General features: G+C 35.0%; 1 protein-coding gene across 6 annotated transcripts in view; it reads left to right on the forward strand.

The window, feature by feature from the left end:
• REV1 (REV1 DNA directed polymerase) overlaps positions 1-15,655 on the forward strand; it is a 96,972-nt gene that overhangs the window by 34,339 nt on the left and 46,978 nt on the right. Inside the window, exon 2 of one of the 6 annotated variants that reach the window (XM_049115457.1) lies at positions 4,539-4,638. The exons of 4 other annotated variants lie outside the window; for them this stretch is intronic. The gene's annotated coding sequence lies outside the window, so the exon portion shown is untranslated. The remainder of the gene's footprint in view (positions 1-4,538; positions 4,639-15,655) is intronic. One more of the 6 variants, XM_025464100.3, reaches the window with a different exon arrangement.

The raw sequence follows: 15,655 nt of genomic DNA on the forward strand, positions 1-15,655 counted from the left end.
TCCTTTGCAACCCAAGTAGCAGTGAACTTGAGATTAAGAAAAGATTCTGCATCTTTTGGATATTGTGTGTCTATCAACCCATTTTTTTCCCCCCAAAAGAAGATCTTTTCCCTGCTAAGGTTAACCTCTTGGCCTTCCATCCCGTTGTGTGTGTGTGTGTGTGTGTGTGTGTGTGTGTGTGTGTGTGTGTTTTACGATTCATTTATTAATTTGAGAGAGAGCATGTGTGTGCATATGTTAGGAAGTGGACAGAGAGAAAATCTCAGGCAGGCTCTCTGCTGAGTGGAGCTTGACACGGGGCTCGATCATGACCTGAGCTGAAATCAAGAGTTGGATGCTTAATTGACTTGGCCACCCAGGCTCCCCATCCTGGTTTTTTGTTTATTTGTGTGTTTTAGGATTTAATTTATTAGAGAGAGAGAGAGAGAGCATATGAGTGGGGTAGGAGCAGAGGGTGAGAGATAAGCAGACTCCTCACAAGGAGCAGGGAGTCCGACATGGCGTTCAATCTCAGAACCTGGGGGTCATGAACTGAGCTGAAGACAGATGCTTAACTTATTGAACCATCCAGGTGCCCCCCCCATCCTGTTTTTTTAATTTAACTTTTTTTTCTAAGATAATTGTAAATTCATATGCCATAGTAAGAAATAATACTGAGACATACTATGAACTATTTGCCTGGTTTGTCTTGTTGGTAACATCTTATAAACCATAGTAAGGTATCAATCAGGAAATGGACTTTGAAACAGTCAAGATAGAGAATGTTTCCATACCACAAAGATTCTTCATGCTACACTTTTATAGCCACACCTGCTTCCCTTTTGCTCTTAGCCCCTTTTTAATCCCTTTAACTACTAACCTGGTCTCCACTTCTATACTTTTTTCATTTCAAGAATGTTACATATATAGAATATATGCATATAATATTTTAGGATTGGCTTTTTAAGTTCAGTGTAATATTCTGGAGAGTCATCCAAGTTGTATATATCAGTAGTTTTTTCCTTTTTATTCCTGAGTTGTATTCCATTGTATCGGTGTTCCACAATTTGTTAACCATTTACCTGTTTAAGAACATACGGGTTATTTTCAAAACATACGATTTTGGCTCAGAACATTTGTGTATAGGTTTTGTGTGAACCTAAGTGTGCTATTGTTGGGTCATGCATATGGTAGTTGCCTGTTTAGTTTTTTTTTTTTTTTTTTTTTAGATTTTATTTATTTATTCATGAGAGAGAGAGAGAGAGGCAGAGCCCTAGGCAGAGGGAGAAGCAGCAGGCTCCCCACAAGGAGCTGGATGCAGGACTCGATCCCGGATCCTGGGATCAGGCCCTGAGCTGAAGGCAGATGCTCAACTGCTGAGCCACCCAGGTGTCCTTCCTGTTTAATTTTTTTTAAGAGACTGCTAAACTGTTTCTTCATAACTGTACTATTTTATTGTACATTCCCATTAGCAGTTTGTGAGTGACCCAGTTTCTCTGTATTCTTGTTTTGAGCGTTTTTAAAAACATTTTGATATATGTGTTCTGATATCTCATTGTGGTTTTTGTGTTGTAATTATTCTGCATCTTCACCAGCATTTGATGAAGACAAATTGTTTTTTTTTCAATTAATTTATATATTCTCCTAGATGTGTAGTGGTGTCTCATTGTGATTTTATTTTGTATTTCCCCAATGTCTAATGATACTGAACATCTTTTGCTGTGTTTATTTGCCATCCGTATGTCCTCTTCAGTGAAATGTCTATACATGTCTTTTGCCCATTTTCTAGTTGGATTGTTTTATATACTTTAGAGTTTTGAGAGTTCTTTATATATTCAACATGTTACTCCTTTGTCAGATATTTTTTGTCAGTCTGTTGCTTATCTTTCATCGTTTTCTCATGGTCTTTTGCAGAACAAAGTTAATTTTCTTGAGATCTAGTTTATCTATCTTTACCTTTATGAATTGTGCTTTTTTTTCTTTTTCTTTTTTGTGCTTTCAATTCAGTAATCTTTGTTTAATACTAGATCTCACCAATTTTTTCCCAAAATATTTTCATGGTATTTTATTTTATTTTATTTTATTTTATTTTATTTTATTTATTTTATTTTCATGGTTTTATGTTTTACATTTAATAAGTTCATGATGCATTTTCAGTTAATTTTTATTAAATTTATTTTTTTGGTGGCCTGTGGATATCCAGTTGTTCTAGCTCTGCTTCTTAAAAAATTTTCTTCCAATGGATTACTTTTGCACTTTTGTCAAAAATCAGTTGGACCTATCTGGTTCTCTGTTTTATTATATTAGTGCATGTGTCTCTCTTCACCAATACCAACCACATGGTTTTGATTACTGTGCCTATAGGACTTAATACCAGGCAGAATGACTATTTCCATTTTCTTCTTTGGCAGGATTATTTTAACTATTCTAAGGCCGGTGCCTTTCCATATAAATTTTATAATAAGGTTGTCTGTGTTTATAAAATAAATACCTTGCTGAGATTGTGATAGGAATTACATTAAGCCTGTAGATCAATTTAAGGAGAATTGACATGTTTACTATGTTGAGTTTTCCAATCTGTGGACCCTCCATCCCATTTTACTCTGCTTTAGTTGATTGTCAACAATTGTATTTTCTATGCTGCTTGTGTGTTAGGAACTATAAACAGAGATGATGATTGCTGGAGAATGTGGGTTTTGTGATGAGTAAGTAATCTCAGAGCTTGGTAGAGAGGAAGATAGGTGGCAACACAGGAGAGAAGTTATTGCCTTTGAGAGTTAGTCTAAGTCATTCATAGAGGAATTAACCCTTTAAGCGGGGTCTTGGATAAATAGGATCCTGACGTACATTTCCCCCTTTATATTCTCTAATTTTGGTCATTGGGCTTATTCTGATATTTTTGGTTTTTTCTTTATTCTTTCTTGCTTTTGAACTTCTGTTTGTGCTTTTGCCTCTTGTGATAAGCTTCTTTCCTCACTTCTGTGAATTGAAATTATATTCATCCATTAAGACTCAGATTACATTAGATTTTTGTCTCCATTGCTAAACCAGTCCATAGTATTTAAATTTCATAGTATCATTGCTAGAAATATTTGACACCTAAGTCTTAAGTTGTCAGGCCTTATTGTGTATTATGTTTTTTGGAATCAGAAAGCTCATTTTATGTCATAGCACCTAGCCAAATGTGGATCAGAGGTAGCACTGTAGGGCCTTAAATTTGCTATTCCATCTGATGTCGTTGGGTCTTAACCATTCTCATCTCTGATCAAATGTCACCTCCTCTGAGACTTTTCCCTGACCATCCTTATCTAAGATAAGTGTACCTTGCCCTCCAGTTTTTCCTAACCCCTTGTCCAGCTTTATTCTCTTCATAGAATTTATTTGTACCTGAACTGGTATCATTTATCTTATTAATCTTCTGTGTGCCCAGTGAAATAGAAGTACCATGAAGCACAGACAGGAATCTTGATCATTGCCATATCCCAGGGGCTAGAACCTTGCCTGTCACATTGTAAAATGCTCAGTAAATATTAGCTAAGTAAATGAGTGAACAACAGGATTTTGTATTTGTTCATCAGAATGTTAAAATATTTTCACTCATGCTATTTCGATTGTCTTCTTAAATCTTTAGGTTTTAATTAAGAAATAGGCTACATCCTAGGCTTTTACTGAATTATAATCTCTGGGAGATAGGTCTTGAATATGTTTATTTTGGTGAAAGCTCCCAGGTGAGCTAGTGCTTCAAATCTAGTGAAGTGTAATTGTTATCTTCTGTGGAGTGGGATTAGGACAGTTACTATGGCAAGAGGTGTTTTGGTTATTTTGAACTTTTTTCAATATGTGGATAAAAGACCAGGTCCAATGGCTTTGGTACTGCTGAAGTTTGTGGAAAAAAAAAAAAAAAAAAAAAAAAAAACAGATGAACAGGCAGATTCTTTGGCATTAATTGCAAAATGAACAAGGTAGTATGTAAGTATGGCATATTTAGAATTCAAGTGATAAGGATTTGTTTGAAAACTTTATCAACCTTACATTGTTGTTTTCTGAACATGTCAATGTCATGGTTTAGGAAGAGTCCATTTAATGGTGACAAACCAAGTTTTTCAGAAATGTATGCTTCCCAGAAATTATTTTCTTCCTGTATATTTGTATCTTCTTTCATTTTCAGTGAGACTCTAATCTTGTAAATCAGAGATGTAGGCATTTCACTTATAACGTGGGAGAGACTTGTAATTTATGCCACCCACTGTATTTTTGCCAGTATCTAATAGGTGTTTTCACCTAGTAGTTACTCAAAACTGTTCTGTAGTTGTTTGAAACTTCTTCAGTTTTTGTTTGGTTAAGTGTATGTGGCTTTCAGTTGAATGTGATAAGTCTAAGGTAGTTAGGGAGGAAAGGAGTCAAGGGCGAAATAAGCATGGCTACTGGAGGAAGAGTAGTGGGTGGGAGTCAGAACACAAAAGGGTCTGCACAATGGCTGTGTGATTATGGACAAATCACCTAATTTTTTTCTATTTCCTCGTCAGTAACTGTGCTAAATTATCTTTTCTAATTTGTAGGATTGTGAGACTCAAATGAAATAATGAAATAATGAAGGATATTACTACTGTAGAACCAAAGGAGGTGTAAGCAGCCATTTGGTTTACTTCTTTCTACCATGTATGTAGCACAACCAACATTTAATCAAGTTCTTTGGATATACAGAATGAAATGGTGCGCATAATGAATATTTTCTCATTAGAGATTTATCAAGGAAAACTTCTGTACAAGATTTTAAGTTTTTGTTTATAGAATTTGTTTTAACCAGATGATCAAAACTGTTCTTATAAACTGTGCTTAGAAACATGAAAGTGGTCTTCATGTGGCTCTTTTCCTGTTCTGTAATGACATTTGCTGTGATGGGATTTCACCTGCAGAGCTTTAGGCCTAAATTGTGGTCCTGTGATACATGCCTTTTACTTTACTGTGTGTGATTGTTTCTTACTATGGTTGGTTTTAGTTCTAAACTTTAGTTGCATTCAGAATATTCTTTAAAATTAACTGTAGGAGTATTGTGGAATATAATTTTAAACTTTGAGAAGATACTTTAGGATCCTAGAGTGCCTTCATTGTTACTAAGAACAACCATTATTATTTTACATAAGTAGTTCTGCTAAATAGTTTGAGTTTTTACAATGCCAGAAATCCTTTTATTGCAGTAGCAATACTTTTTCAAACCCAACGCTTTTATCCTTGTTAATGCTATTAACTTTTAGCCGACCTGCTACAGCAAATTACCTGACTTACATTTTATTCCCCCACCCCCACCCCACAGTAGTGTACCTTAAGATAATGATGAAAAAGAACAATGAGAAGAGAAGAACTAGCTCTGACATCTCAAAAACTATTATAGAAGGCTGTAAGCATTTAAAACTTTGTGTAATTGGTATAAGAACAGGCAGATAAGTTGTTTAGAGTTGCTCAGACATGTATTTTGTGGGGGCTTCTGGGTGGCTAAGTTGATTAAGTGTCCAACTCTTGATTTCAGCTCAGGTTATGATTTCAGGGTTGTAAGCTCAGGCCCCACATTGGGCTCCACACTGGGCATGGAGCCTACTTAAAAAGAAAAAGAAATTATATGTTATGTAAATTAGATATCATCTTTATACATATATATGTATGATTTATTATAAGTTACATGCATTGTGTTTATTAAACCAAACAGCCTAGTCCTTCAGCACTATTTAAAATATTCTAAGTTAGAAAGATTCACAGATGAGTGGAGGAGAGGGTCAGATTATTCAGTATAATTTGTTGCAACAAATCGGATGACTGCGAATAAGCTTATACATCAAAGTAATAGGAAATAAAACACTAACATCCCAATAGATTAAAGGCAGGTTTCAAAAACAGTTTATTTCAGGAAATAGACCTGCGTCACAAATATGGAAATATATTCACCTTTACTGTTAGATAAATGTATAATGAAGCAGAATAAGTTTCTGCAAAGTTTTATTTAATTTAAAAAATTATTACGTGAATATATGCAGTGCAGGTATGGATGAAAGAAAATAACTGCTCCATTCATTGCTGGAGCAAGAATGTGAATTGGTAGACTTGTTTTGGAAAATGACATAATGAAACACGTAAAGGGACTTTAATATGCTTATAACCTTTGGCTTAGTAATTCTTAAAATAAGAGTCTCTTCTAAGCCCATGATCCTGATTTGGCCTCCCAGTATAGGTTTATAGAAAAGATGATCTTATCACCTTGTTTTTATTTGAAAGAAAAGCTCTGCTTGAAAGCAAAAAGCATTGTATAAGAATAGAAATTTAGTTATAAATTGTACTATCTATAAGATGACTTCATTAAAAAACTGGATAATTTGTAATAATACAGAATAATTTTTGGTAAGTGAAAAAGGGTAGGATATAAAATGAGAAGTAGGGGATGATCAAACTGTTAGAAAAGCAGAGGAAAAAATTTTAGAAGCAAATCATCACAGTGGCAGCTTTCTTTGGGCATAGAACTAAGAATGGTATATTTTCTTCTTTTTTCTAGATTTTTTATTCTAGGCATGATTTTATTAGACTAGAAAATAATCTTTAATTCTGAACTTTAATGTTATTTATTTTGGGAAGCATGAAATTATTATAGTACCTTTGCTTTTTTTTTGGCTTTTAGGCTGAACATTTAGGTATAGGAATATGTTAATGATAAGATAGTTTGTAGAAACAAAAAACAAATGATTTATGTAAATATTTCCAAATATACTATATGGTGGATTGTATTTTTGTTCACTGAAATCTGCTTCCCCTCTCTAGGGGAGGATTTTACTTCCCTACTTGATGAAGTCAGGTTTGGTCATGTTCACAAAATGTGAGAAGAAATGGTATATATCAGCTTGGGGATAAAGCTTTAAAAATTATTTTGTGCTTCATTATATCCTCTTTTTCTTTTGCCACAATGACTGACAGTATTCTAAATAGAGGTTGCTCCATCAGTCTGGATCTCAGAGTAAAGATGACCTGGAGCCACAGCTCCATGGACATAATGGAACGTGGGATAAGCATGTTTCATGAGTGAAAAATAAACCTTTGTTTTAAGTCACTGTGATTTTTGAGGTCATGTATTATGCAGCATAATCTACCCTCTCCTCTCTAAGCAGTATCTAAAATAGTGGATAGGAGAACTATCTAGAACAAATATTATATTTTAGGTTTTAGGTTAAAGTAGTCATCTTTGGCTTTTTTTATTTTATTTTTTAAAGATTTATTTACTAATTTTAGAGAGAGAGCACCCACACAAGCAAGAGGAGGGCAGAGGAGAGGGAGAGAATCTCAAGCAGACTCCCTGCTGAGCACAAAGCCCAACACTGGCTTGATCTCACCACCCTGGGATTATGACTGGAGCTGAAATCAAGAGTTGGCTGCTTAACCAACTGAGCCACCCAGCTGCTCCTCTGGCTAGATTTTAGATCAGGGGTTGGCAAACTTTGTCTGTAAAGGGCCAGAGCTTTGTGGGCCATGCAACTCTCTTTTGGAACTACTCAGCTCTGCTGTTGTAGCCCGAGAGCCATAGACAATATATAAATGAATGAGAGTGGCTGTGTTCCAAAAAAACACTTATTTACAAAAACAGGTGCACCGAAGGGCCTTAATTTGCTGACCTTTTTTTTAGACCACAGACTCAGAATCTTGGGATTAGAGGAAAATTTAAATCTTCAAATTAGTCCTTGTCTATGTGAGAATTCTTCTTCAATCTTGCTTAGTTACTGACAGGCTACCACTCAGCCTCTTGCAGTGACTCCAGTGTGATGGTATACTGTCCTGGGAGGCAAGCAAGTTCATTTTCCAGTAGGTCTGATTGTTTTAGTGAGCTAAAATGTGGATCCCTATAGCTTCCATCCAAAATGTGGATCCTGTAGTTCTTTCTCTAGGACTCCAGAGCATAAATTCAAACCGTGTCATGTCCTCTCAGTGTGCTCTTCATACTAATTCACCCCTCAGCTCTTAAACTCGATTATTCCTAGTTCTTTAAAAGTGTGCTTTCAACCCTGTGGCCACACTTCTCTCCAGTTCCTTAACAGCTTTTCTCATCATCTTTTCCTCAGCTTCCTGGAATGTCAAAATCCTATTTAGTTTCCAGGTTCAGCTCAATCAAATGTTTATTGGCTCTCTGTTCCCACAGAACTTTTTTTCTGATAGAATATCTTGTGTTTAAAAAAGCATTTGTGGAATCCTTACTAAAGTCTAAGTGAGATGCTTGAAAATATGGATACTGAGGATACACTCATGATTAAGTAAGGTTCCTGCCTCCTTAAGTTATAAGTAATACCATAAGTGCTATTGGATGCCTGATTAAAGCTGCTGGTTGTTTTGAATTATTAAATTCCAAAATACCTGAAAGGTTTTGCAATCTTAAAATTATATGTATTTTTAAGTACACCAAGAAGAGATAAATGAAACATATATGTTATTTACTTGGGATGTTTTTTTACCTTTTGTTGTTAGGTTAAGTAGTTTTTACATAGGCTTTGGAATAGAACTTCTTTTAAATAGTTGAAAATGCTAATAGTTCTAATGTGTGTGACTCCGGATTTTCTCACTCCTATGTTAAAAGGCAAAATGGTAATAGTTTATGTTACAAATTGAACTTTCAAAATAAAGTTTTATATAATACTACTTTGTTTGGTATTGGGGGATTTTTTGGTAACGGTTCATTTGAAATAGGGTTCTGCTATTTATAAAAAATTGAAAATCACTAATTTAAATGTCTCCATCTTCTTAATTAAGGCAAAGCAGTTTCTTAATTTGTTTCCTTTGGTGTTTTATACATGACTGAAACATCACTTAATGCTTATTAGCCAGTATGACTTGATTTTGAGATCTATAGAGGACTCCTCCTGATTGAGTTTTACTGTACTTCTCTAATGAAGTTGGTCAGGGTCTAGCATATATTGTATCATAAATAGAATCAGATGTGTTCTAGGCATGTAGTTTGACCCAAGTGAGGTAAAGCAGAACCATCCCACTCGTGGTCTGCCCTCTGTATGTTTGCATTGTTTGAGTTCATTATTTTGAGGGAGAGGAGGAGGTAAAGCTAATTAAAAAAAGGCAGAGACTTAACTTGGTTTAGTCATGTGAGACATCTTTGTCCTGTGTTGTGTATCAGTTCTCCTACATACTAAATGGTGCTGTTGTTTTAAAATAAAATGTGGAACCTCAGTTTTCACTGTCAAATTTTTCTCATTGAGATATTTTTTTGGCCAAGATTACTTTGTCTCTTAAGTTAACTGTCTACTTTCTGTCACTCAGAAGTGTCACCACCTGTGTTCTTAGTCACATCCTGAGTTGAAATACTGTGCAGTATAAAGCTGAGAACTCATTAATCTTCCTGTAGGTAAACACTGCCTCTACAGTCACTACTCTTGGTACTGTTTGCTGAGTTCCCAACATTGTCCTTAGGAGATCCATTGTTATATGTTTGCAAAGCTTTCTTTCTAAGATATTTGTAAAATTATTAAATTGTACAGTCCTATTCCTGAGAAATACAGTTTAGGTGAAGAAGTCTCTTGTTGATCAGTTACTCTTTGATGGATCTTGTGTTTTGTCAAGAAAGGACATATAAATGCACATAGAAAAGAAAGGAGTGTATGTTCAAGCTATAAGTTTTATTTTTTATTTTATTTTTTTAAGCTATAAGTTTTAGAACCTGTTTTTAGATTTATTAAAACTTGTAAATATTATTTGAATTTTGTATGCTTTATAAAAGAGCCTCCTTAAAAAAAAAAAAAAAAAAGAGCCTCCTTCAAGATGTTGAATTTTGGCTTTAAAGTATGTAATAGGAAACCTTCATGGTTTTGCTTTGGTTGAAGTATTTCTAGTTTTTGTGTACCAGTTCTCCAAATAAAATGGCAAAGCTTTAAAAAGTTTGGAAAAGTTGAGGGTTCCTGGGTGGCTCAGTCAGTTCAGTGTCCAACTCTTGATTTCAGCACAGGTCATGATCTCAGAGTCCTGAGATTGCACTCCACATCAGGCTTTGCGCTCAGCAGACAGTCAGCTTGAGGATTCACTCTTCTTCTGCTCCCTTCACCCCCAGTAAATAAATCTTTTTAAAAAAGTATCGGAAAGTTGATTGCATGTGCACTGACTCTAGGATTAATATAGAAATTTTTAATCTGCAGGTGGCTCCCATTATCTTCATTAATCTTTCTCTGCAACTTTTCTGAGGTTTAGAATATATATTGAGAGGCAATAAGTTGGAAAAGGAGCATGGGAACAGAAATCAAGGCTTGGATTTTAATTCTAGATTTTTTTCACTTATTAGCTAATCCTGTCTCTTAGAGCAGTGAGATTTTCACAAGCATCTTTAAAGTGTTAGTAGTAATAATAATGTTCTCCCAAGCTCTTACAATTACTGATTTTGCAGAATTGAAAATTAAATGTGGATAAAATGACAGACATAATAAAATTCAAGTTAATATTATTATATGAATGGTGTTGTTTTGCTGAAACTAAATTCCTGTTTACAATATAGATGTGGTACTAACTGGTACGTAGCATATTCCTTTGTGTTTAGCATGGCTGTCAAAATGTGGTTTGCTTTTTTAAAAAATTTTTGAATTATGGCATATTATACATAACAAAGTTTACCACTTTATTCTTAAAGTGTATAGTTTGGTAGTGTTAAGTATAGCCACCTTATTATACAACTGTTCCCTAGAGCTTCTTTATGTTACAGAACTGAAACCCTATACACATTAAATGACCCTCCATTCCCCCCCTCCACCCGCAACCACCATTCTACTTTTCTGTTGGCTGTGAATTTGACTATTTGAGATACCTCAAAGAAGTAGAATCATTCAGTATTTTTTTTTTGGTCACTATTTTATTTAGTGTAATAAGAGGTTCAAGGTTCAGGTTGTAGCATGTATTAGAACCTTCCTTTTTAAGGCTGAATTATATATCATTGTATGTATGTACCATATTAGTATGTAACATTTAAAGCTGTCCATGACAACAGCACTAGTACCTTCATAACAAAACCTGGGCATTAACATCTTGTGACAGTGCTTTAGTTAGGAAATGATTATCCAAATAATCCTCCCCAGATGTATGTTTTCTGGTAAGAATAGTATTGAAATGAATTTAATAATCTCACACAGGACTTGTGATGCCAAGACTTAACTGTCAGTTTCCAGTGTTGGAATCACTGGTGGTGAGGAGTGAGATAAGGTATGTCAAGGACCTGACTAGAATAGGCCCTAAATTCATGTTGATTTTCTGTCCTCAGTTTTTTACCTGCTTTTGTTTATAAACCAGCTAATGACACTTTTATTCTGCTCTGCATAGAGATGGATGTTTTTAATAAATTTGACATATATATTGGTGCTACTAGAATGGACATGTGTCTACTGACCATGGGAAAGGAAAAAAATGACATTTTCAAGTTTTATTATCATGTATAAAAATTTACCCTTGTTATTTTGTTTAGTAAAAATATATTAATAGCACTTACTCTATAAAGAGGATATGCCAAGTATTAATGCATCTCTTAAAAAACATATTTTGTTAAATATAATGGCTTAGGGAAACTGACATCTAATCTTAAATTTCTGTATCGGATATTTAGGATTATTGCTAGTAAAAATAGCTGTCAGATTGTTTTGTCATAGAGGAAATTTTCTGAGAATATTGATTCTGTATCATGTTTCAAACCACTGCTGTGTTTCCTCAGTAGGAAAGCTGTAGATGAAAAGAGTAGACTAGTTTCACTTTTTTTTTCAAATGTCTTGGATCTTCTGTGCCTGTATTTTAATGGACAGTTTGGGAGTTGATATAGACGTTGTAGGATATATGAGTAAATGAAAGCACTGACAGTATTGCTTGTTGAGAGATTAGAAGTGAAGACCCCATAAATTTTTGCCTTCTGTTTACAGATTTTGTTAGCATATGATAGGATCAGGTATAGAACTTCAGTTACAGAGGATAAACTTAGTTGAGCAGGGAATCTGGTAAAATACACATAAAAGATAGTTTATTTTAACCAGGTCATCAAAGCACTATTACCGACTTTTTTTTTTTTAATAATTTTTTTAATTAATTAATTAATTAATTTATGATAGTCACAGAGAGAGAGAGAGAGAGGCAGAGGGAGAAGCAGGCTCCATGCACTGGGAGCCCGATGTGGGATTTGATCCCAGGTCTCCAGGATCGTGCCCTGGGCCAAAGGCAGGCGCCAAACCGCTGCGCCACCCAGGGATCCCTATTACCGACTTTTTGATGGATAGTCAGGTTGGTTGTATAATACTTTTTTTTTTTTCTGTGATGGTATTTAATGTGATGGAAGCTGTTGGTAATTGAATATGAAGCAGTGATAGAAAACTTATCTGGAAGCCAAACAGATTCATAATAGTTTAGGTCTGAAAGGAACCTTAGGAATCATTTGCTCTAGTCATCCCATTTGACCTCTGTCACACTAAAGCATAAAGATAGTAGATAGTTGTTAATTTTGACAGAGCTAGACTGAACTCAGGACTTTTGGTCTCCAGTTCACTGTGTTTCCCTTATACTACATATTTTATCTTGTAAAGACAGTATTTGCTTTTAAGTACTTTGTATTACTCGACCTTAAACGTACTGAATTTTATACCTATCATGTGTGTACAAGACATTGGTGTTTATTAGATAATCAAGATATGTGAATTATTGACCTACCTTTTCCAATGTCTTGCTAACATATATATGTATTTTTTAACTCATTTACATTTTTCTGCTTTAGTTCCTTCATCCATAAAATTGAGTGACCTGGTTTGCTTTTCTCTCACAAACTTGTAAAATAGTCTTCAAGTTTTGTTTGCTGGACATAATGGTTTTAGTACATAGATAGAATTATATAATAAATAGCTTTGTAAAGAATCTTAAGGATCATCTAGTTTAGCCTCTCCTTTTGTAAAGAGGAAACTGAGGCTAAATGGGATGGGTCAGTTGCCCAAGGTATTAGAACTTTTCAAGATATTACAACTTTTCAGCTGGAAACCATGCCTTTTTCTTTTTTTTCTTTTTTTAAGAAAGAAAAATTCATAAGACACAGAGAGGCAGAGACCTAGGCAAGAGAGAAGCAGCCTTCCTGTGGGGAACCTGATGCAGGACTTGATCCCAGACCCTGGGATCAGCCCTGAGCTGAAGGCAGATGCTCAACCACTGAAGCCACCCAAGTGTCCCAAAACCATGCTTTTCTATCCCGGTTAGCAACATGTTAAGGCTGATCAAGAGTTTTTGGAGACAGAAACCTGGACCTGAATTGTAGCTATCCCACTAGCTGTATGTAACTTTGGGAAGTTACCTTATTCTCTTTGATCTTTTAGTTTTTCTAATAATTAATCTACCTAAAGTTGATGTTATTTATAAGAAACCTTAAGTGCATTGATGAATAATAATTTACTTGTTGAAAAATTCAGTAAATCTCCAGAGAAATAATTTGATTGGCACATGTACCTTTAAAAAAATCTTTTGTTAGAACTGCTGCTTTTGTTTTTGTTTTTTCTTCTGGTAAAGTTGTTTTTGGGAGCCGCTGAGCCTCTGAGACACTCTTACTTAAAGGATCTTCCCCAAGATGTCATTGGTAACCTATGGTGATGATTTTTGTTGGTGATTAAGTTACTTTTTAAATATTCTAATGTATTTAAAAATAATATGTTCAGTGAGGATGTATAATGAGGGTTGAGAGATAATTTATTTACTGTTTGAATTGGTCTAGTTGGTTTAAGTTTATTTATACCAATATGGAAAATGAAATGGTTATTAAATCTCTACAGGCTCTTTTAGTTATGACATTCTCTAGAGGGTAACATCAGTTGTAAAGATTTGGGGGATAAAATGTCTCTGAATAGTTTTTTGTTTTGTTGGATTTTTCATTTTCTTCTTTTGTTCTTGCTAATACATTAAGGACTTTCTTGAAGGAAAAGGTACTGGAGGGTGGGCAACAAGATGATTTAAAGGTGGGATTATGAATTGAAAAATGTAATGATTTATAGGTAGAGAAAAGCCTCAGACATGGAGTTTTTACCTTCTTTCTGCTTTTGGGGTAAGAGATGATAACATAATAATGCTGGTAATAGGTGACACATAATTCTTACTTTGAGCATGGCACTTTTCTTAGCAATTTATAATTTTAGCTCTTAATCCCATAACAGCCTTCTGAGACACTATTATTATCAGTTTACATATGAGAAAAGTGAGGCCCTGGAAAGTTAAGTAACTTGCTTGAGGTCCACAATTTAGCAAGGGATTGAGCTAGGATTTGTGCCCACTCGATCCTCAATCTTGCTCTGGACCCTGTGCTATATGGCCTAATATGTTGAGTTACTGAGTAAATGTTTTGAAAATAGACATGGTAATACGACTTACACTCCACTTTTACTAGAGGGGTGAAAACCCCAGGCAGGAGGCTTTGATGCATGGGAGATACCAGTAAATTCAGTAAATGTGTACTGAACACCTGCTTTGTGGCAGACATAATGTAAGTGAATAAAACAGACAAGGTTCCTGCCCTCGAGGAGCACGTGCTCAAGGGGGAAATCTAACAACAAACAAATAGGGTAATTTCAAGTTGTTACTGGTAGTACGAAGAAAATTACCTGGTGTAGTAGATTGGAGGGATGGGGTTACACAAAGCTTAGTGTCATAGAGGTTTCATGGGGTTGGATACTGTCTCCCAAACATTTTTCTCTACTTAGCCCACATCTGCTGAATTTAAGGAGCGTGTTAAACACAAAAATGAATTTATTGTGCAAATCTTCAGAGCTGTTGTTTATATTCTTTTGAACTTGTAATGTGGAAGTATGTTCTGTTGCTTGAAGAAATAGAGCCAGAGAGAAATACTGTTTTAAAAATATCAAAAAGCTATAAAAGTGAGGGCAGCCACCAGCCACCATGCACGCCAGGCTGTTGGGGCTGGTGGAGTGGTTCCTGGCTGCTGTCCTTGGCGCATTAAATGGCAGTTCTGTGTTTGAAAAGTTAGGGCTACCATGTGTCAGCATATGTGTTGTCTTCTACCATTTTTTGTATAGGGCTGGATCCTCAAGTCATACAATGCTTTAAAGGAGTTCTGCTGTCATTATAATTTATAATAACAACAGTTTTTACATTGAGTACTTTCTATGTGCCAGGCTTATTTATTTGTAAAGAGGAGAAAGCTTTAAGGAGTTAAGTCCTTTTTCAAAGTAATACATCCAAAGAATGTTAAAGCCAAGATTAAATCCAGGTTGGTCTGACACCAGATTTCATGTAATCTTACCTTTTAACTAGATTGGTTTTTATGGTCCACTTCCCACTGAAGAATATGTACGAGTTTGCAAAGTGAACTTCAAGGAGCCTCCTTAATTTCATCCAGTAGGCCAGTAAATTGTCCAGGTTTTCCAGTTCCAAATTTCTGCAGTAATTTGATTTCAGAGAGCAAGTAGTAGAGGGGACAGTGCTTTTACAAGTATGCGTAAACAAAGGTAATGTTTTCTGTCAGCCTGTTTCCTATTTAAATCATTGAATACAATTAGAATTGGTTGAGGAAAGTTGTGGATTAACTTGTAAATACTATTTTTTGCGTTTCCTTGCTTTTTATTGGATTTGGCGTCTGTTCATATTATGTTGTATCTAGCCTTTGAATTGGTACTTAATACTATTGAGTCAGCCAAAT

The sequence above is a fragment of the Canis lupus genome, chromosome 10, assembly GCF_003254725.2.
Source record: "Canis lupus dingo isolate Sandy chromosome 10, ASM325472v2, whole genome shotgun sequence".
Classification (NCBI taxonomy): domain Eukaryota; kingdom Metazoa; phylum Chordata; class Mammalia; order Carnivora; family Canidae; genus Canis; species Canis lupus.